Below are 23,722 nucleotides of genomic sequence, written 5' to 3' on the forward strand. Positions count from 1 at the left end.
CAGTTCTGTTAATTGAACTTTAATCAGGTGATTAACAGAGCAGGAGATAAGAAATTCAGAATTACACATTTTGCAATACATTAAATTAAAACATTAGATTGCTCTTTACAGGAAGTGGGTGAGGAAGATGTGTAAGTCATAACCCAGGAAGGTGTGACAAAGTGATTTAACTCTGTGACAAACTGCCCTGGAACCCTTTTTATTTTCCCTAAGCCAAACTTGTTTCCCCTTTGGTTTGGTATTTCTGTCTACCTAACGCAGTCGACCCCACAGGCTCATTATCTTCCAAACAACCACAAACTTAAGTGCTCTCTCTGGGTGGCCGCTGTTCGTATAACCGAAGAACACGTGCTCTAGAAAATGGCGGCCATCTTGTCTCCTGAATGTAGGCAACAGTACTTGGTCGTTGAGTGTCTGGAACTCAAAGACGGATACTGTAACTCGTGAACCTCAGTTACTTTGTGCCGCCACCTGCTTCTGTTCCCGACAAGTCAGGAGGGCGCTGTTCAGTGAAAAGGTTTGCACAAACAAGGCAAACAATCACTACCTATGGGTCAGGGGAACCATTCGTTCATTTTCGTGTAGGAACTCACAAAAGCTGACCGACCGTGATCAGTTTTCTTATGGAACTAATTTGGGCAGACGCCATGTGTGCAGTCGTTCAAAGTTTCCCTGGATGGCGATCTGTTCCACCGATCCGAGTGCTATTTGGACAACTTGGGCGCTGGGATCCAGGCTATCCGGGGATATAAGAGTTGTGGGGTTTTGATTAATATTATGTATGATTTGGGGTGTTTTATATTTTATACATTGTACTTCTAGTGCCTGGGAGATAATTAGTTAAGAAAAATAAACTCTTTTACCTCTCAGACACAGAGATGCTTTGGCCTCTTATCCGTACGTTTTGGCTGGAGTGTCTATGTATAAAAGTTGGCCATCTGGCCATAATAAATCATTCCTTCATTAAGTCTCGGCTTATGTTTGGGTATGCGAATGACGGAGAGCTATAATTCACACAACCTTGCGGGCTTTAGGGAGATTGCGAACGAATGTACGATCCGAAGTACATGAGGTTCATTACAAACTCATAACTGGCAGAAAATTGAGCAGTGAGACTGTAGGGCATGATGTAAACAATAAAACCACTTCATTTAGGGGACTTCCCCCTGTGCAAATAAAATAAATACATCACTACTTAGTAGCTATACCACAAATGAAAATATGCATGCATTTTTCTTTTTATGGGAGATATATATAAAAACAGCTTACAAAAACTGCTGATCTATTGCTGGAAACTGTTGCAAATCCTCCCCATCTAACCCCATCCAGACTTTCTGTGGCTGTTTTATCATAGAATTGATACAAAGTTTTTACAAGGCAGGTGCTCTGGGCACTTGCTGCCTCTTAAGTTTAGCTCCACTGAGCTAACCAAACCAGGAAGTAACCGGATCAGTAGCCTAATTGACAGCAGGTGGTATAAAATGGTTCATTTATAAGTGCCAATTGTGATTGAAATCTGCACTTTTTGTAAAATGAAAAAAATGAACATGAAGCAGTTCAAGCAAGCTAAAGTGATTTTTTTTGTGTGTTTGGAGTGGTCTCTTAAGCTACAGTTGCATATACATAAACATCTGATACAAGAAAACGTATGTTATATAGATGCTAAAAGAAAAAAAAAAAATCAACATTTTGCTCTATTTACCAAAAAATTTGTATTTAAAAGTGGTTTGAAATATCAAGTGAAATTCCCTGGATTGTTTACTCAATGTAAATATATACTTTAGGACAGCCACAATGGTCATGTTGAGGCCTCTCTGCAGGCACTTAAACCAAAGGTTCACAATGTTGTTGTGTGTACTTAAAGGGACACTCCAGGCACCCAGACCACTTCTGCTCATTGGAGTGGTCTGGGTGCCAACTCCCACTACTCTTAACCCTGCAAGTGTAATTATTGCAGTTTTTTATAAACTGCAATAATTACATTGCAGGGTTAACTCCACCTCTAGTGGCTGTCTACTAGACAGCCACTAGAGGTCACTTCCTGAATCATAGCAAAGATTTTCTTTGCTAGAGCGTCGCTGGACGTCCTCACGCTGTGTGAGGACCTCCTGCGTCGCTCATTTCCTCATAGGAAATCATTGAAAATCTTTTTCAATGCTTTCCTATGGGGAGCGTTAATGCACATGCGCAGCATTGCCGCGCATGCGCATTAGGTCTCCTCAACCGGTGGGCGGGATCAGTCTCGCCCACCGGCCGACGGAGACAGTAGGAGGAGCGGCGCGGAGGAGGAGACAGTGACGAGGGACATCGTCGCTGCCTCAGGTAAGTGACTGAAGGGGTTTTCACCCCTTCAGTAACCGGGGATTGGGGGGTGGGAGGGAGAGGGTACCTCCAGTGCCAGGAAAACGGATTGTTTTCCTGGTACTGGAGATTCCCTTTAAGGCCAGCACTACTATAAGGCGGAGGTATAGACCAGGCACTCAACCAGGAATTTATTGAGCAAGTGCAGGGTCTACACCTCACCAGCAGACCATATTAATTGATTCTTCCCATCCAGTGCACAGTGGGGAAGTTAGACATCAGGCTGTGCTCTAACACCCTCACCGACCACCCAAACTGCAAGGCAGCAGTTAAACCAGCTAATCGTTTTTTTAGTCACCACATGGTTAACCATTGCACCACCGTAGGTTTTGAAAAAAAAATGTATTAGTCTGCAGGCTGCTAGCGCTGCCAGTGGGCAAATAGCTTGGATTTTATCCTTTTGCATCAGGATTTCATCCGCCCACCAGCTTTCGGTCCGAGCGAAACCCGGATCAAATTCAGGCTTATTCTGATAAGGACATTGTTTTATAGTGTGAATAATGTCCAGATTTTGCAGCCTGAATGGCCCCATCCAGGGCACCAGATTATATTGCTCCGTTCGGTACAGGTCCATTTGGAATTTAGTCAGTAGACCCCACATTACTGTGTTACTGTGGAACACTGAATCATGGTATTCATGCATCACTTGCTAATTCTTTTTTTTTTTTTTTTTTTTTTAAATCTAGCAGCAAACAAAGATACAAACCAAAATAAAGCTAGAAAAACATTGAAAAGTATGTTATTAATGTTTAGAATCTTACTATGAACTTGACCACATTGATTTTTTGGGCCCACCTCTCAGGGTAGTTTATTCGGCTTTTACAGACACATCTTCAGAACAGTCCACTAATGACAGAAACAGGGTACTGTTGTGCAGCAGAAAGAGAGAGAACTCGACAGACTAGAGCAGGGGTAGGCAACCTTCGGCTCTACAGATGTTTTGGACTACATCTCCCATAATGCTTTTACAGCCATATTGCTGGCAAAGCATCAAGGGAGATGTAGTCCACAACATCTGTAGAGCCGAAGGTTGCCTACCCCTGGACTAGAGTCTGCTCTGCATGATCACATTAATCAGACTCCCTACCTTCTGCCCCTGTCAGGATGTTGCAAGGAGAAGAGATCTTCCAGCTGCTCATGTGTAAATCTTTCAGACATACCCAATACTGTACACTTTTCCAGCATTCCTACGGATAGGGCACTGATTGGTTAGATCACTGTTCCCTTTAGAGTTGCTGTGGAAAGCATAAGAAAGACAAAGCAGGTAAAAAAAAATCAAAAATCAAATTTACCTGCTTTTTCAGCCAGTAAAATGAGGTAAATGTATCATTCAGAGCTAAAGATTTTGCATGAGACAGCTGTCTCAAAGTGATGCACGTCCAAAAAATAAAGGTTTTCAAATCTTCAGTGTTTTTGAATGACAATTTATTCCTATCATACTCCTCTTTTTAATGTACTCTTTTATGTTTACAATTAGGTAAAGAATGATGTCCGCATGTACAGTAACTTTGTTTAGCACATATCGGAAATGCTCAAGATTTCCTGGTATCTCCTGAAAAATATGACTTGGGTCATAGAGATAGTGATTCATTTCAAATAGTAGTTATGGCTTTCACTTTCAGTTTTGCTATAAGAAGCTATATATACATATACACTGTGTAATCGGGTTTGTACAAACACAGCACCAGTAACATAGCTGTGTATCACTTATTGTTTATGATGCAGATAGTATAGAGAATAAAATTACTTTGTGAATTAGACGCTGGTCGAATGAAAAGCCAACTGGCAACTGGATACAAAAATCGGATAAAAAAAGAAACCAACCTTGCTAACTGAATCTGGAACTGTGAATGCAGAGCTACCTTTGGTCATTGAATAAATAGCTGGAAGAATAAGAAGCTTGCAAAGTAAGAAGCATACCAACATTGCCGGTATTTCTTTAGGGTGAGTCCAACACGTTAAATACACATGGTATTGTTTTTAAAACAAGAAACTGTAATCACAGGGTTCCCCCTCATCATTCCACATGCATGCCAAATGTCATAGCACTAATAAGAGCACTCTGTGTTTCCTGATTGCTAGATGAAAAACGCTGAAACCCCTGCTGTGGGCTACAGCACCCATTCTCAGCAGCAAAGTCTTTGCATGGAAATGTACTTTGTACAGTATTGGTCAGCAATCAACTTTTTAACTGGTTGTATTTGGCTAATGGGAGTTTTATTCTCTTTTGTTGATGGGCTTTCGAAATGATTCAGAGTGAATTTAAAATTGAAAGCCGAAATAGCCAAACTCAAAACAGAATTGACTTTAAATACTTTTCCAATTTGTTTATCTTGACCTAAATCTTGAAATACACTTTGAATTCCCAGCAATTTCCACGTTAGTGAATAACCCAGATAGAATTAACCATGTCATGTAGCTCTGTTTGTGTACCCTAACAAAATATATTGTATATATGTGTGCATTTGTGCGTGTGCGCTTGGATAGTGTGTAATATAAATAATTTGGCTCTGTCTAACATATTTGGGCTTATTCAATTAGTTGTGAATTGCGAGGTTTAGACCACAATTGCCCAACTCGGTTGTTTTTACGACTTGGCAGTTTTAGCTTAAAATATGCAATTTGGTTTTCAATTCACCACAAATTACTGTTTAGTAAATTAACCTGTATGTAGTTCATTCTTTGAAGGAACACTCCATTTATTTATTCAACAGTTTGGAAGATATACCTCAAAAGAAAACATCCATTTTTTTTTTTTATCTTTCGGGGTATATATTAAAAAAAAAACAAAAAAAAAAAACAGCTTGTAAAAGCTGCACACATGCAATCAGAGACCACTTACAAGAGTTGCGAGCACTGTCTGACAACTAGGTTGGTGTTTCTGCCCCCAGTTATAAAAATGCTGATTTCTATTGTATTCTGCTCTCTTATAAACTGTTATGAAAATTACTCCAGAAACATAAAGCACTTGAGCACATTTTGCACGTCGAGTGTTCTTTTATTAAAAAAAAAAACCTAGAGGGTCAGGAACGCAAACATGTGTTCTAGACCCCCATAGTGTGAAAACTTCCATTTACGTCGCTTGCCCCCTACTAACACCCTTAGAAGGGGTTAAAGGGACTCTCCAGTGCCAGGAAAACAAACAGTTTTCCTGGCACTGCAGGTCCCCTCTTCCTCCCACCCCCCAATCCCAAGTTGCTGAAGGGTTTAAAACCCCTTCAGTGACTTACCGGAGTCCAGCGCCGATGTAGACAGCCACTAGGAGGACTTAACCCTGCAAGATAAATATTGTAGTTTATGAAAACTGCAATAATTACACTTGCAGGGTTAAGGGTAGTGGGAGTTAGCACCCAGACCACTCCAATGGGCAGAAGTGGTCTGGGTGCCTGGAGTGTCCTTTTAAAACGTTCCTTATTTCCAGCGCTGTGCAGGTCTGCCACGGCTGTACCCGACCCCTATTCGCCTCCTTGGTGACATCATCAGAATTTACGAATTTACGATTTTTCACGGGAAAGCTCTGTGAGGGTAAATTAAATGAAGCAGAGGTTTTACCTGCCAGCCTGCATGATTTTAAAATGGAAGCTGAATAAAGTTGTTTCTTTTACCATAGTTGTCACTCTGGGCACGGCCAGATTAAGAGCCCAGTGGGCCTGGTGCTGACAGTTATGATGGGGCCTAATTACAAAATCTTATTGACCAAAAACACTAAAACAGTCCTACCTCCTAAGCATCATGTATCTGATGGAGATGGTGCTGGAGGGAAACTCATAGGATGCAGCTATGAGAAAACACATACCCTATGCTAATATCACGCTTTCATCTTTCAAGTAAACCCATACCCCTAACAGCAGTGTCCAATAAAGCAGGAAGTCTATGGATGGGTGGGCCACTGACACAAATCACATAACCAGAACTGCCAAAAGGGGCAAACATACACAAAAAGGGGGCATATCTGTGTCCCCATGTCTCCTAGTCCCTTAGTGTCTGTGTCCCCATGTCTCCCAGTGTCCCAATGTCACTTGGGGACATTGAGAGACATTGGGACACTGAGATACTAGGGAACACTGGGAGACCTGGGGACACAGACTCTTGGGGACACTGGGAGACATGGGGACATGAGGGGACACTGGAAGACATGGGGCACTGAGACACTGTGATACATAGGGGACACTGGAGACTTGAGTAAGACCTGGGTACAGGTCGAAATGTTGCGGTGTCCAATAAACCTGCTTAAATCTACCACAGTGCATGCCTAAGAATTTTTATTTTATACTAGGGGACACTGAGACACTAGGAGACATGGGGACACTGGGAGACAGTGGGACACTGAGACACTGGGAGACTAGGAAACACAGAGACACTAGGGACAGTGGCACACTACGGACACTGAGAGACACCAGGGACACTAGGAGACATGGGGATACTGAGATACTAGGGACACTGGCTGGGAGACATGGGGACACTGGGAGTGCCCCATATCTCCCAAGTCGCAAAGTCACCCAGTGTCCCCATGTCTCCTAGTGTTTGTATCCCCATGTCTCCCAGTGTCCATTAGAGTCTGTGTCCCCATGTCTCCCAGTGTCCAGATGTCACCCAGTGTCCCCTAGTGTTTGTATCCCCATGTCTCCCAGTGTCCATTAGAGTCTGTGTCCCCATGTCTCCCAGTGTCCCGATGTCACTAGGACACTAGGGGACACTTAGAGACATTGGGACACTATAAGACTTGAGGACACTGGGAGAGACATGGGGACACTGAGAGACTAGGGCACTCTGGAAGACTAGGGATACAGACACTAGGGACACTGAGAGACACCAGGCACACTGGGAGACATGGGAACACTGAGACACACCAGGGGCACTGGGAGACACTAGGGACACTGGCTAGGAGACATGGGGACACTGAGAGTCTAGGGGCCGCTGTGAGACATGGGGCCACTGCGTCCCTAGTGTCTCAGGGTCCCTATGTTCCCCAGTGTCCATATGTCTCCCAGTGTCCCAATGTCTCAACGTCCCCAAGCAGTGGCGTACATACCAGGGTCGCAGGGGTTGCGGCTGCGACCGGGCCCGGCCCACCAGGGGGCCCGGCCGCCCTGCGACCCAGGTATGTACCCACAAGGTCAGCCTCTTCTGCTGGGGGGCCCAGGAGCCGGCCACCTCCGGGCCCCCCGAGGCTGGCCCTGCTGTAACCCGGCTGGCTGGCGGGCGCGCGAGGGAGCACTGTCCCCTGAGTGTTCCCTCTTCAGCTCCCTCGCGCACCGCACTGAAACCGGAGCCGGAAGATGACGTCATCTTCCGGCTCCGGCATCATTAGTACGCGGCGCGCGAGGGAGCTGAAGAGGGAGCACTCAGGGGACAGTGCTCCCTCGCGCGCCCGCCAGCCAGCCAGCCGGGTGACAGCAGGGCCAGCAACACCACTGGACCCCAGGGAATCCCCCCAGCTCTCCCACAGGTAAGGAGGCTGGGGGGATTAAATAAAAAAAAAAAACGTTTGAGTGTGTTAGTGTTAGTGAGTGTGTGTTAGTGAGTGTGTGTGTTAGTGAGTGTGTGTGTTAGTGAGTGTGTTAGTGTTAGTGAGTGTGTTAGTGTTAGTGAGTGTGTGTGTGAGTGAGTGTGTTAGTGAGTGTGTGTGTGAGTGAGTGTGTTAGTGAGTGTGTGTGTGAGTGTGTGTGTTAGTGAGTGTGTGTGTTAGTGAGTGTGTGTGTTAGTGAGTGTGTGTGTTAGTGAGTGTGTTAGTGAGTGAGTGTGTTAGTGAGTGTGTTAGTGAGTGAGTGTGTTAGTGAGTGAGTGTGTTAGTGAGTGAGTGTGTTAGTGAGTGTGTGTGTGTGTTAGTGTTAGTGAGTGTGTGTGTTAGTGAGTGTGTGTGTTAGTGTGTGTGTTAGTGAGTGTGTTAGTGAGTGTGTTAGTGTTAGTGAGTGTGTGTGTTAGTGAGTGTGTGTGTTAGTGAGTGTGTTAGTGTTAGTGAGTGTGTTAGTGTTAGTGAGTGAGTGTGTGAGTGAGTGAGTGTGTTAGTGAGTGAGTGTGTGAGTGTGTGTGTGAGTGTGTGTGTTAGTGAGTGTGTGTGTTAGTGAGTGTGTTAGTGTTAGTGAGTGAGTGTGTTAGTGAGTGAGTGTGTTAGTGAGTGAGTGTGTTAGTGAGTGAGTGTGTTAGTGAGTGTGTGTGTGTGTGTTAGTGTTAGTGAGTGTGTGTGTTAGTGTTAGTGAGTGTGTGTGTTAGTGAGTGTGTGTGTTAGTGTTAGTGAGTGAGTGTGTTAGTGAGTGTGTTAGTGTTAGTGAGTGTGTGTGTTAGTGAGTGTGTTAGTGTTAGTGAGTTTGTGTGTTAGTGTTAGTGAGTGTGTGTGTTAGTGTTAGTGAGTGTGTGTGTTAGTGAGTGTGTGTGTTAGTGTTAGTGAGTGAGTGTGTTAGTGAGTGTGTTAGTGTTAGTGAGTGTGTGTGTTAGTGAGTGTGTTAGTGTTAGTGAGTTTGTGTGTTAGTGAGTGTGTGTGTTAGTGAGTGTGTGTGTTAGTGTTAGTGAGTGTGTGTGTTAGTGTTAGTGAGTGTGTTAGTGTTAGTGAGTGTGTGTGTTAGTGAGTGTGTTAGTGTTAGTGAGTGTGTTAGTGTTAGTGAGTGTGTGTGTTAGTGTTAGTGAGTGTGTGTGTTAGTGTTAGTGAGTGTGTGTGTTAGTGTTAGTGAGTGTGTGTGTTACTGAGTATGTTTGTGTGGGTCTGTCACTGAGTGTGTGTCTGTCAGTAAATGTGTGCGTCTGTTCATGAGAGTGTGTGTGTGTCTTATGCACTTACCTTTCTCCAGCGCCGGACTCCCTTAACGCTGGGGATCTCTCCGTCCCCATCCGCCTCTCAGCTCCGAATGCACATGCGTGGCAAGAGCCACGCGCGCATTCAACATGCCCATAGGAAAGCAATACTCAATGCTTTCCTATGGACGTTCAGCGTCTTCTCACTGTGATTTTCACAGTGAGAATCGCAGAAAATCCTCTAGCGGCTGTCAATGAGACAGCCACTAGAGGCTGGATTAACCCTCAGTGAAACATAGCAGTTTCTCTGAAACTGCTATGTTTTCAGCTGCAGGGTTAAAACTAGAGAGACCTGGCACCCAGACCACTTCATTGAGCTGATGTGATCTGGGTGTCTGTAGTGGTCCTTTAAGTGTATGTGTTTATGCATGCACTGGCATACATACCACGGTCGCACGGGTCGCAGCCCTGCGACCAGGTGCCCGCCGCCATGTGTTGCGGCCCCAGCCTGCGCAGAGTAAGCGCTCGCGCGGGGGGAGGGGGGGGCCCGGATCAGTTTTCGCACCGGGGCCCCATGGGTTGTGTGTACGCCACTGTCCCCAAGTCTCTCACCGTCCCCATGTCTCGCAGGCTCGAAACTGCTGTCTGGACTCTCTGTGCAGAGCTGCTCCCCCGCGGATCAGTGAGTAGAGAGAGGCAGGGAGGGAGATGCTGTAACTTCTTATCCCTGCCTCTCTCCACACAAACAGCGACCCCTACTGGCCGGTGCTGGTATTGCAGAATAATCTATGTTTATACTGAGACAGACATTTGTTTTAAATAAAAATAAAACTTTTTTTTTTTTTTAAATGAATGGGCCTGGGCCTGGGCCTGGAGCTGCAGCTCCATCAGCCCCTATGTTAATCCGGCCCTGACTCTGGGTAAATTGAGGAGCCTATACAGTTAGAGCAGACTTCTCTGCTCTACATTTGTGAGTTGTATATTCTCCCTCACTCCTTTCTTTTACTAATTTTTGCAATATTACCCCATGTTTTTTTTCTATTTATTTTCTTACATGAGATACTCCTGGTGTGATAACTCCTTGTTTGGCAGTAGTATGTATAGAGTATTCTCATGTAAGTACTGTGCTGGGAGGGAAAGCTATTAAGAGTTTAATTTACATGCTTTCCTCAAGAAGTGAGTTTTTAATGACCTTTTCAAGGAACTGAGACAGGTTAAGATAATAACAGAGCAGGGAAAAGGAATGGTGCAGCCCTTGAAAAATCTTGAAGGCAAGCATCAGATGTGCAAGTATGAACATAGAATAGATGCAGATCTTTGGATTATCAGCAATTACAACATTGAATAGTTTAGTAAGGGCAGTTTTGACAAAGTGACGAGCATAGAATCCAGACTGAAGCAGGTTGAGAAGAGTTTGATTCAAGGAAGTCGGTCAATCTAATGTGCATAACTCTCTCGAGGATTTTGGAGGAAAACGGTAGTAAGAAGATAGGTTGGTAGTTGGATCGGGAGTAAGGGTCAAGGTTGGGCTTTTTTAGAATTGGGGTGATGCTTGTGTGTTTGAAAAGTGAAGAAATATGTCAGAGGTGAGTGAGACATTGAATATTTTAGTGAGGGGCAGAGCAAGAGAAGGAGACAGAGTGCTGGTGAGATGTGAGGGAACAGGATCGAGGAAACAGGTGGGGGGCAGGAGACCAAAGCAAAGCAGAAATCTCTGCTGGTATTGCATATGCGAGTGAGCATAAAACAGAGGGTGCAGGCCTGGGGGAAGTATTGGCAGGAATAGGAGAGAGACCAGAGATTTCTTTCCTGATCTCAGAAATCTTCTCAGTGTAATGCATTGCAAAGTTTGTAGTGGCCAAGTTAGTAGGAGAAGAAGCAGCAGCAGGGTGAAGTAGAGAGTTAACAGTGTAATACATGTGTTTGGGTTCTCGGAGAGCATAGTTATCAGAGTGTTGAAGTAGTTTTCTTTTGTGAAGGAAAGAGCCAAACTATAGGAGAGTAGATTTAAATTTATAGTGGAGGAAGTCAAACACAGAATGAGACTTCCTTCAGCAGCATTCAGCAGTTCTGGAGCATTTTTGGAGGTAACAGGTCAATTTAGTGTGTAAGGGTTGGTGGAGAATCGCTGTAGGTCAAGATTAATGTACCAAGGGTGGTGTGAAATGGGTACGGGGCATGCCAATGTCAAAGATCAGCAGATGGTGGTCAGATAGAGGAATGGAACATTGGAGAGATTAGAGGTGGTACAGAGATGGTGAAGATGAGATCAAGAATGTTTCCTGCTGTATGAGTTGCTGAATTAGACCATTGTGTGAGGCCGAAGGAGGAGATTACAGAGAACATTCAAGAGGCATCAGAACTGTTAGGGTTGATGATTGGGATATTAAAGTCCCCAAGGATAAGAGCAGAGGTGTTAGAAGAGAGAAAGTGGGGTAGCCAGGAAGAAAAGTGGTCAATGAAGATGCTGGGATGACCAGAAGGATGATAAATGATGGCAATTCTTAAAGGAGGTTGCTTTTAAAAGGCGGACAGTGTGAACTTCAAAGAAAGCAAAAATCAAGTGCAGGGGTAGGGAAGATCTGTTGAAAGGTATATTGTGGGGATAAAATGATGCCTACACTGTCTCCTTTACAGTTGCTAAGTCTATGTTTCAGTGGCCTACAGTTCTCCCAAACTCTCAAAGAAGCAGGTGTAGCGCTATTATGGTGGTCAGCGGTCTCGGTGAGTGCTAGTAGGGTGAGATATTTTGAAATAACAGCTTAATATAGCGGTTCTGATGTGTATAACCTATCCCTGGAGGCTAAGCACTGATTACATTGCTGCCTAGTAACACCTCTAGGTGCAGTCACTACGATGGCTACTAGAGGTACTACACAGTGTTCAGCACTGGTGTTCATCATTTCCATGCTTTGCAATGTTGGTGCTGAACTTTCCCCTTAGAGATCCATCTCTATGAAGAGATGTAAACCTTTTTTACCGCAAATGCACAATAGCCTCCCAATGTTTTCCTATGAAAAAGAATTTGATTGGTTGAGATCAAGACTGATGAGAAGCAAGAACGGCGCGGCGTGGGAAAAAAGGTGAGTAAAAATACCTTTTCTATCCAATCAGAGAGGGTCAGTTACCTAAATAGTTAATTCTACACTATAATGTCAGGAATGCATGTTTGTATTCCTGACACTAAAGTGTTCCTTTAACTAACATGTTAATTTAATTGTTCTATGAAGCACTCCTAATGGATTATTCCTTTTTTTATTTTTAATCTTCATGTGATGCAGATCTTTTCAAACATAAATACAGAAACATGCCTTTTAGCGTTGTGGGTTAGCCCTTACCGTTTGTGTTTTCACATTACATGACTAGATAAGCTGTCAAATGACCTCATTTAACATTTCCGTGAACCATTTTTTTTTTACATTGAATTCTTCCTCCTCTTACCTAAGGTCAGCAAAAAAAAAAGAAAATGTATTTTTTGTAAAATTTCCAATGTGTTACTTTCAAGTATATATAAGATGTAGGACACATTGGAAAAAAGAATTGTAAAGAACTGCTGCGTGTCATAGAACAGGTGAGACATTGTCAGTTCATTATACACTTTGGTTGTCCTTCAAGTAATTGAATTCCATCAGTACTTGCCTATGGAAATTATATACGCTCATTTATTGGATATCTGGGGTGTCTGATTATAAAGGGGATTTTGGAACAGTGTTGTATAAGAAAAGTTGTATAAAAAAAAACTTTAAAACTACATACATTCAAAAAGGTGTGATTTCATGTATATTTATATTGCTGATTTTAGAGTTACCTTACATTTTCCACTGTGGACTATAACTACTATCAATCTCAACCAGTCATGTCGAGGAGCCTTGGTTTCTTCGCCTGTTTCAGTCAGTTTGGTGGCTGTTAGAGCTAGAGAATTTAGTGTTGGGGTAACAGTGAACTCACAAGGCATCTGCTTCTCTGATAAATATTCCATCACTATACATGCAGCTATTCACAAGGCTGGGATAAATGAGAAGGACATTTCAATTGTAGGCCAAAAGAGCAAAGCTAGCAATATATTTGAACTATTCACGAGCCAGAAAGCTTACAAATTCAGGGCTGAATTTTTAATGTCTTAACTATCTGGTTATGGTATATGTTACTAAAACTAGCACTTGGCAGCTATTGCTGCCCAACTGATAAAAAAAAAAAAACTATCTCATTGGAATGGGACCAATAAATACCAACCCATGGGTAAGGGGGGTAGTCAGAATTTCAACAGAGATGGACATGTGACTGTCCGTCCTCTGCACCCACCCATAGTCGTCAGGTTTGCAGATTTAAATCATACAAGGGATGCAAGACTTGCCTGTCAAAGTGCTCTGATTGGTCAAGATTGGACGCAAACTAATCAGAGTGGTCTAACTGACAATTGAAGGCATGAATTGTACTTTATAGAGGCCTTTCTCACTTTAAATTGTCTGTCTGCAGTCTAATCTAAACTGCTACAGGACACTATAGCATTAGGAATTTACATTTTTATTCTTAAGGCTATATTCCTTTGAAAGGTACACTAAAAGTCACCTGACTCAAAGGGAACCTCTAAATGTTCTGCAACCAACTATGTCTACCAATCAATATGTTAGTCTTAAATATACACAACTAAATATATTACAATATATATAATAAGTAAATATATACATAAGGGCAATTTCATTCAGCAGCTTCTCCACTATAATATAAATTCTGAAGCTTAAATGACCTAGTATATTCTGGACGGTTAAATGTATCTTTGTAGTGTTAGGCAAGATCAGACATATAGACCACCATGTTTTATTAGACTATCTTCATGTGATCTTCCCTCAGTAATTTACATCATTTACTGGTTTAATGGGATCTTTGTATGAGACACTGAGACACTTATTGTAATAATGGCCAGGACTATTAATACAAAGCACAACTTGTTATTGTATATTGTTTTTGAAACATGTTTTATGGGTATCATTATAATGTGAAATCCAATGTAGGAGGTTTAAGTGGATATGAATCAGAAAACATTTTTCCCTTGTGCCCACATGGGGTTCTTTAGTCATTGGTGTGGTCTAGTATTTTTACCTTACAGGAAGTTGGTTTGTTTTCTTGTCAAGAGAAAGGTTATGTCTGAAATATAAAAGTGTAATCCATATGATGTCAGAGATGTCCAGCATTAAATCATAGCAGTACTTATCAAGATTCATTATGATGATATCTCGAGCAGTAGAAACTGATGTTGCTTTGATTTAAGTTGTGGAAAGGATATGATATAATTGGCAATGCTGTATGTGCTTAATAATGCTTATCTGCAAAACTGATTTCCAAAAGCATACTAATTGGGCTAATGGTCTGGCTATTTCTCATGATATTGCTGGTGCTGGCCTCTCCACCCCTTGCTGAGATCTTCATTACTGTTGATCTCAGCCAATCCAGTCTTCACAGACGGCATTGGTGGCCAAATTCACGTGTGGAAATTGTCTCACTTCTTCAATCATTATCACCTAATTTATTACTGGTATTTACAAAGCGCCAACGTATTCCACATCAATGTACAATTGGGAAAAAGACAATACAATAAGAACAGACCAATAGAACAGGTAGAAGGCCCCGTCCGTGAGCTTATAATCAACCTCATAGAGATGCATTTGTTGAGCATGAGAATGTCAGTTCTAAAAATTATTGCAGGGCCGTAATACGGTGCACCTCTTTTGGCTGTCGAGTAAGCCACTAGATGTAACCTTTAGGGAGCATTGTAAACATTGCCTTTTCTCAAAGAAGGCAGTATTTACAGAGAAGAGACTGCAGGGACAGGCTGTTTACATTAAGCTGTAGTGGATCTGGTGCTTGGAGTGTCACTTTTAGTTTGGGATTTTTGTGTCCTGTTTTGATCTTATTACAGCTTTAATAATGTGTAAAGTGAACAGATACAAAAATCTATTTTTATATATGTATACACATAAACCTTTTTAAAGCTGTGGGAGGATGAAATAATTTGAAACACTTTTTGTCAGTAAATGTAATTATTTTCTGAATTATTAATCAGACCATTCTGGTGTTGTTACAGAACTTCCAATCAAATAGTCAGGGAACTGTATATTAATGCAGCGGTTCCCAAAGTGTGGGTTGCGACCCACTGGTGGGTCGCAGGGCGATTCCCAGTGGGTCGCGCTGACCCACACATCCAGGGCAGCCGGGTACTCAGAAAGGCAGACTGATTAGTCGGGCTCTCGGTCCGTGACCGCGGTCCCGACACCAGGAGGGAGCCCGGCAGCTTGCCCTGTATGCCGCCGGGCTCCCTCCAGTCAGTCTGCCCTGCAGCTCCGCCGGGTGCAGAGCTGCAGACCGTGTGATAGAAGTCTCGCGAGCTCCCAGCGCGTTGTCATGGTAACACTCTGGGAGCTTGCAAGACTTTTATTACACGGTCTGCAGCTCAGCACCCGGAGGAGCTGCAGACCGGAAAGGAACCCCACTGGACCACCAGGGAATTCAGTGAAGGTAGGACACAGCCAATTTTATGCAACTAAAACTGATTGCTATGGTGTGCCAATTTTATGCTTTTAAAACTGATTGCCATGGTGTGCCAATTGTATGCCTCTGAAGCGGATTGCCATGATGTGCCAAGTTTATGCATCTAAAAGTGATTGCCATGATATGCCAAGTTTATGCATCTAAAGCTTATTGCCATGCTGTGCCAAGTGTATGTATTTAAAGCTGCCATGATGTTCCAATTTTATGCCTCTAAAACTGATTGCCACGACGTTCTGAATTTATGCCTCTAAAGCTGGTTGCCATGGTGTGCCAATTGTAAGCCTCTAAAACTGATTGCTATGGTGTGCCAATTGTATGCACCTAAAGTTGCCATGATGTGCCAAGTTTATACATCTACAACTGATTGCCATGATGTACCAATTTTATGCATCTAAAGCTGAATGCCATGGTATGCCAATTGTATGAATCTAAAACGGATTGCTATAGTGTGCCAATTTTATGCATCTAAAGCTGACATAATGTTCCAATTGTATGCCTGTAAAGCTGATTGCCACGGTGTGTCAATTGTATGCATCTAAAGAGGATAGTGTGCGAATTGTATGCCTCTAAAGCGGTTTGCCATGGTGTGCCAGTTTTATGCCTCTAAAAGTAATTGTCATGGTGTGCCAATTGTGTGCATCTAAAGCGGATTGCTATGGTGTTCACTTTTTAAAATATACATTAAAAACAAGTGGGTCTCGAAAAATTACCGTTTTGAAAAGTGGGTCTCGGCCCATAAAAGTTTGGGAAGCCCTGTATTAATGTATATTCCTTATGGCCAAACTGACCACACTTCTCCTCTCACTGACTTCTCAAGAGGTTTTTGTTTTGTTATTATGTTTACGTGCAATTTATGGTCTGTGGACTTTCCCAAAAACATGAAGTTATACTTAGTAAGCACTGTGTAATTTACTAACTGGAAATTAAACAAGAAAGCATTTATATCCTGGAGTGAACTGTCAGAAGAAGCAGCAGCAGATGACAAAAATACCAGGGAGCTTCAGCGGAAGAGTAACTTTTATAGTCAGTGTGAAAGCATGGGTGTATTATATGTGTGCGCGATATATCAGTTTGAGTGCATTTGCACGTCCATGTGAGAGAATAGCTGGACATGTGTGTCCAGTGTCAGCAGTGCTCTCTTTAATATCACTAGGACCATGGGCAAAGCATTTTTGGGGCCCCCTGGACACCCCCACTCCCTGGCATGCAATCGCACCTTTCACATACATACTTATACAGACATATACATGGACAGACATACTGACACATACACACAGACAGACATACTGACACAAACACATACACTGACACACACACAAATTTACTGACAGACATGCACAAGGAGAAAGTTGTCAAGGGCAGTGGGGCCCACGGGGCAGCTGCCGTGGACCCCATAGAAGTAAAATGGCCAGAGGCAGCTGCCCAATTTGCCCTGCGTTAAAGACTGCCCTGAGTGTCAGTGTTTAATTGCCATGGGATTTATAAGGCAATAATTCATACAGCACATTACTGTGAGCTTTTATTGTTGTGGAACACTGTGATTCACTCATGAACACCAATCATTACTGTGAAGCTGTGGAGCTCTGTGAAACATACTAGATATTAATTATATGTATTCTGCTATAAAGCCCAATAAATGGTACATACAGTTTCTGAATTTTTATATTGTAAAACTTTTGTTGACTAAAACTCAATTCAAGTACAGCCAATCACAGACTAAACTTTGTTGGGGGGAGGGAGTCCACCGTCTAGTATATAACTACTTAAAGCTCCATCCACCACCCATAGGTGGGCACTGGTGAGGACACTTGGACTTTGCCCAAATATTACAATTAGGGCCCCCACCCACTGACCACGGGTGGGGTGCAGGGGTCGACATGTCCCCCTTTTTTATTTATGAAATAGTTCCCACCTGCTGGCCACATGTGATGCCAAGAGAGTGGATAGTGATCTATACATTCCCCATTATTTATTTTAATGTCCTCCAGCCAAATCCACTGGTGGTGGCATGGTTGGTCTCTGACCCTCTTACCCTATTTTTTAAAATGCTCCATCCATAGCAGCAATGACTGTTTTTAAGTTTTAAACATTTAGCAACCATGTCCTCACATGTCGCATGGCAGGTGGGGGCAGAGTGATGTGTTAAACCTCCCTTATGGTAATATAAGTTCTTATTTTTTTAACTATTTAATGCAGCAGCTAAGGAACCACCACTGAGTTAACCGTCGCACTGCTGAGGATTATTTTCTTACTATTTGCCCGCAGGCAAATGGTTTGTATTTTTTAAAAAATCCAAGCCTAGATTTGAAGCATTGTTGAAAAGCATGAACAACGTCCAACAGAAGGCCCTGTATGCAGCTAAATGGTTTTGCCCAATTCAGCACGGGACCATTCAGACTTTACTGAATAACCTGTGCTGTGTGGCATGCACTTGTCTTCTGGTGTGAAATGCAAGATTGTGGCTGTAACCACATAATACAACAATACAAAAAAAGTGTGCAGCGCTTATGATAAATACACAAAGATATATATATCAGTGGTATAACCACCTTATGTGACTATATAGATGAAAATAAGGATAAATACCCCAATACAATGGATGTCAATAGGCATAAATCCTATACATGAGAGACAGGAAAAATCATAGCATAATACTGCAATAATAAGTCAGTCTAATATAGCAGTCTATATGGTCCCACTCACAAGTATAGACTGCTATATTAGACTGACTTATTATTGCAGTATTATGCTATGATTTTTCCTGTCTCTCATGTATAGGATTTATGCCTATTGACATCCATTTTATTGGGTTATTTATCCTTATTTTCATCTATATAGTCACATAAGGTGGTTATACCACTGATATATATATCTTTGTGTATTTATCATAAGCGCTGCACACTTTTTTTGTATTGTTGTGTTATGGTTTTTGTGGGACTTTTGTGATTAAATCCCACTAGTGTGTCCTAGCAGCTGTTCTATAGCGCCACAAACTTTACCTTCCTTTTGGTTTTGTTTCTGTAACCACATAATGGCTATGCTTAACTGCCTAACTTACACGATTAACCTGTTCATTGATCAACATTGGGGTCTATTTACTGAACAAATGTTGTGGTCAATCTACTATTATCGATAAATGTTTCTTTCTCTATGATGTGACTGGTCCTTTTTTAAAGGTTTGATGCTTGCCTGGTAATCTGAAATAATATTATTTATTTTATCGATTTGTATTTTATTTTCAAAGTAATGTATGCGTGTATATCTTATGTTGTATCCTCCTAACTCTTATATAGTGTTTATTCCTATTTGCCAACATTTCGATCAGATTGGTAGAACTGAAAATACTTTCCTTTTACGCGAAACTCAAAGTTTTGTCAATCCATAGAGATTCTTTATATGTTACTGGTAATATACGCGACGCACGTGTGTTTTGATAGAAAGTGAGATAATGACTCTGCTAATTGAAACAGACAAAATTCCAAGTAAGAACATGCCTTCCTGCTCTGAAATATTTTCCAGTGAATTTGGATTTTTTTGTAGAATTTATCAGAAGCTTCTCTTTTTTTTACAGAGGAAGTCACTGAGCATTAAAGGCAGATTTTAATCACACTAATCTGCAGAAAGCTTTAAAAATGATTTCTGCAAGCATAGGCAAACAAAGCTCTTAAAGTCCCTACCAAATGAACTCTCTTACTTTTTTTCTCACAGATACCAGTGTATTTGAACATAGTGGAATGAATCTATTTTTGTCACACCATCTGGATTGGACAAACCTTTTACTCCAGCTTCTATGCTAATATTTCATACTATGTATGAGGGACAAATGACATGCAGATGGAAAGAAAGAGAGCAAAACATATTGACAAATGGTCACTAACTCACTGGCACCCACTTAACCCACTTAATGCCACATCCTGTCATGGACAACAAAATGGACAAAAAATACAAAACTGACAAAAGTGTGTCATCCCAGAGCGGTCAGAAATATTGACTGGATGAGTTTTTCATTTATTGGAACAGAAAGAGAATCTCGACCTAAAACATAAAATGACTGATCACTTCCAGATTACTGATTTATACAATTTTATTGACACAATTAGAAAACAATCTGGTGAGAAAATATATATTTATTAAATATGATTAAATCAGTGCAAATAATATTAATAGTAAAAAGACATCTCTGTGCTAATAAAATGAGATACAAAAATGTAAAATTATGACCTTGAATTAATATTTTTTATACGATTTTCCAATGACTTAATATTTTTCGTTTCACCTTTTTAAAAAATACGACATATTTAGAAATACATGTAAATATTAAAATATTTTCACAATATTAAATAATTTTAAACATAACAGTGATCTTATGAGGTGAATCAAATAAACATGGATCAACACTGTTACTGTTGCAGTTTGAGTAATGGCTAAATTTCATGGCACAAATTTTACCTATTTCAAACACCATTTCTCAAAAATTGTGATTTATAGGTAAAGATAGTTTCTGAAACTGAGGAATATATTTATTAAACAATTTTATATTCTACTTTTATCCACCTTGACCGGGATAAGTAATGAGTTTTTCGATTTGGGTTGAGTTGACAGCTATAGTTATTTATGACATCCTAAGCAATGTTCCTGATGATTCAATGGTCCATTCCTCTTGCCTGTGAGAAAACAAATTAATGTACCAATATTTGTATGTGTGGATGCACAATAGAGCAGCATCATGCATATACATGTGCCTTGAAAGTGCCACACACGTGTGTGTTTGTGTTTTCTAAAAAGCCTTATTTAGCCCATATGTTTGCAGGTTTGTATAATACAAATGAACCATTCAAATTGGGAGAGTGCAATCCCAAACAAACATATTCTAATAATTTTAGATAATATACTCATACCTCCCAACATTGGGGAGAATGGGATCGGAACGACTAGGCAGGCCTGAGGATGGCATCTCCAGTGATGCAACTTGTGTCACTGACTTTGCCCACAATGGACATGTTCGCCTGGAAGGGTCTGTTCAGCCTGGCCCCCAACCAACAGGATTTTGCAGGGTGCCCTGCTAAAAATACTCTTGGCAGGGTCATAGTACATGTGCACAGTGCACATCTAAGGAATTTTGGGGGTCCTGTCTACTGCTAAAAGCATAACCTATAGTATTTGCATGGAAAACTTGATTGACTTAGTATGTTTCTTTTGCTATTTAGCACTATTATTAGTGCACATATGTTCTTTTTTTCCATCAGATAACCTGCAGCCTTTAATCTACGTCACCCACACTTAACATCAAATAATGACTAAAGGTAGCAGGTTTTTTTTAACTGGTTTTCCACCTACGTTGACATTATTTAATGTGTGGTATCCTTAACTTTCATTCTCTTTGTTGTTGTTTTTTGCTGGGTTTGTGGAAATTGCCAGGTTGTGATACATATTTTAGTGGTTTGAATTTTCTTTTTGTTCAGTGTTCTTCTCTTCAACCTCTCGTTCTTCAACCTCTCGGCAGAGCTGGGAACCTAACTAAAACTCTTCTACAATCATTAATAGGTAAGGATAGCAGGCTGCAATGCCCCATGTTGTATAGATGTTTAGTATGTGAAATAATATATTAGTTTAGAATATTACTGTATTTATGTAATGGCACTTACTGTAGGAATAAAAAGCATATACATATCCTATTATGCTATTAATAACCTTAAAAACTGAGTGTAAATTCTTTTGCTTTTGGCAATTTAACAATATTTATTTTAGAGAGACTATAAAACAAATAAACAATACATGTACAATTGATATAAGCCAGTATATCATGTTACCAAACTCTTAATTGATTGAATGGAAGTAACAGTGAAATAGGCATTGACACGTGATACAGATTACCACTCTCATATTCATCAAATCATGTGTTCTTCAAGCTGATACAGAGAGAGACATGAGTAGGATTTAAAAATGGATAACCCCTCTTTTTCTGCTGGACACATCTCTCTCAGCCAATCAGAAGTATTTAACAGAGACCACCAGAGTGGCTACTTGGTCATTGGCAAGGGTTGACCACAGCTTAACTAATTCACCTGGACCTGGCCATGTGTTCTCAGTGAGGACTTAATTATTGCCTTAGGGTAAATATGCATCCCTAAGTGTAGAAGGCTTAATGGTTGTGCCCATCTAATCTCTATAAAAAAAACACTTGACTTTATTGGCATACAGATAGTTGTCAATCGTTTCCCCCTTATTACAATATAATAGCTGCAATTACTGTATCTGAGCATTGTGATTGCAAATTATCCATAAACTGTGTATTTGGTCATTTGTATTTATCTTTTATTGTTATTTTTCTCGTACTTTCTGTTACAGAGACGGCACTACTATTTTAGTGATATTTTAGACCCTGACTTATTGCAAATTCAAAGATTCATCCTAACTAACTTTTTTCGTTTGTCTAGAATTGTTCTGTCAAAATGTTTAATAATTAGTCCCATTTGTTATTAAATTCTCCACTTTGTAATATAGCAATGTGCTGTGGAATGTGTGATGCTACATACATGTCAGTGATAATAGAAGAAAAACAAAGATACATAAAAAAAAAAAATGACATTGTACATATACGTAACTTGACTAGTTATCTCTGAACAGCAGAATATGTTTGAAATTGCTGTTATAGTCCATGTTTGTGTGCTAGCTATGCTTTCAATAGTTCATTTAAAGGTGATGCCAAAAGAGATTATACCAAAACAAATTTGGTACTGAAACAGATAGGATAGTGCACTTAGGTGCACATGGTTTTTACCTAATACATTGAATCAAGCTCACATTGGATCAAGTTGCAGCAGGATAGTCATCTTGCGGAAAATTAGTTATTTAAGTTAGTTTCTGGTTTCTAATAGTTTCCTCATGGTAGCCTACTTTAGAGGAGGCCAGACAGCTACCCAAGTATCGGTGTGCTGACCTTTAGAGTACTGACCACTAACTGCTGGTTAATAAATCAGCACTAATATAGATTCCTTTGGGAATGGGCATAAATCGACTCTATTAATGATCTTGTTTACATTACCTGTTCAGGAACCATTAGTTTTATTTATTAGACTCTTGAACTTTATCTATGTCATTTGAGTAAACTACCTCTTTTGAGGTTAACGTCTTTGATAAAGGTGGTGGCAAAAGTACCTGAAACAATGGAAGTACGTTACTAGTAAACCATAAGCTCTTTTATTTTTTATTTTTTGGTTGTTTATTTTTGCGTATATACTAGGGATAGATCTATTGTCGGTTTGGCCAATTATTAGAGCCGATATTCGGTATGTTTATGATAAATTGTATCATTTTTGTACTTAACTGATATTACCGATAACTTACCTCTCCTAGTCACTGCACGCTGTTGACGATATACAATAAATGTGGTAATAGCTTGTAATGTTGCTAAAATATGCCTTCGTATTTGATTCTTATCATGCTGTCTTGCTTCTCTAGCACCAAAGCATCAATAATTAGCGCCTATGGATTGTTATTGGCCTTGTCTGTCTTGTTTTTCGTGTACATACCTTCAAAATGTCCATCTTTAGGACTGACCGTTACTATTAATTCACATCCCTTGTCCTTTTTTCTCAGAGCTCCAATTTTGTGTATGTAAGAGTTAAGAACAGATCTCCTCACCAGGGTCACCATAGATGACTGGTGAATTTTTAAGAAGGTGGGGTGCCAGACTCCACCCACGGAATTTGGCTCCCCCTTTCACTCTCTAGCCATCTTCTGACCTGTGGCCTCTCTACACTTAACCTCATGTACAATAGCTAGTAAAATATAGATATTTATACCATGCTGCAAGCTAGGTACAATACAGAGATACATATACAATAAACAGAACTGAGTGCAATACAGAGATCTCCATACCATAAATAGAGCCAAGTACAATAAAGAGACATCTATGAGATGCACAGAGCTGAGCATAATACAGATATACTCATACAATACACAGAGATGGACACAGCACAAATATACCCATTAAATACACAGGCAGATCTGAGTAGAACAGAGAGATACAACACACGGACTGACAGGCAGTCCTCCCACAACCGCTTTAACCCCTTAAGGACCA

At 40.9% G+C, this 23,722-nt stretch overlaps 1 protein-coding gene across 1 annotated transcript in view; it reads left to right on the forward strand.

Annotated features, from left to right (window-relative positions):
- Nucleotides 1–4,226: 4,226 nt before the first annotated feature.
- The window catches only part of LOC134611342 (programmed cell death 1 ligand 1-like), a 40,556-nt gene continuing 21,060 nt past the window's right edge, over nt 4,227–23,722 (forward strand). Inside the window, exon 1 of the mRNA XM_063455103.1 lies at nt 4,227–4,305. The gene's annotated coding sequence lies outside the window, so the exon portion shown is untranslated. The remainder of the gene's footprint in view (nt 4,306–23,722) is intronic.

The sequence above is a fragment of the Pelobates fuscus genome, chromosome 5, assembly GCF_036172605.1.
Source record: "Pelobates fuscus isolate aPelFus1 chromosome 5, aPelFus1.pri, whole genome shotgun sequence".
NCBI lineage: Eukaryota > Metazoa > Chordata > Amphibia > Anura > Pelobatidae > Pelobates > Pelobates fuscus.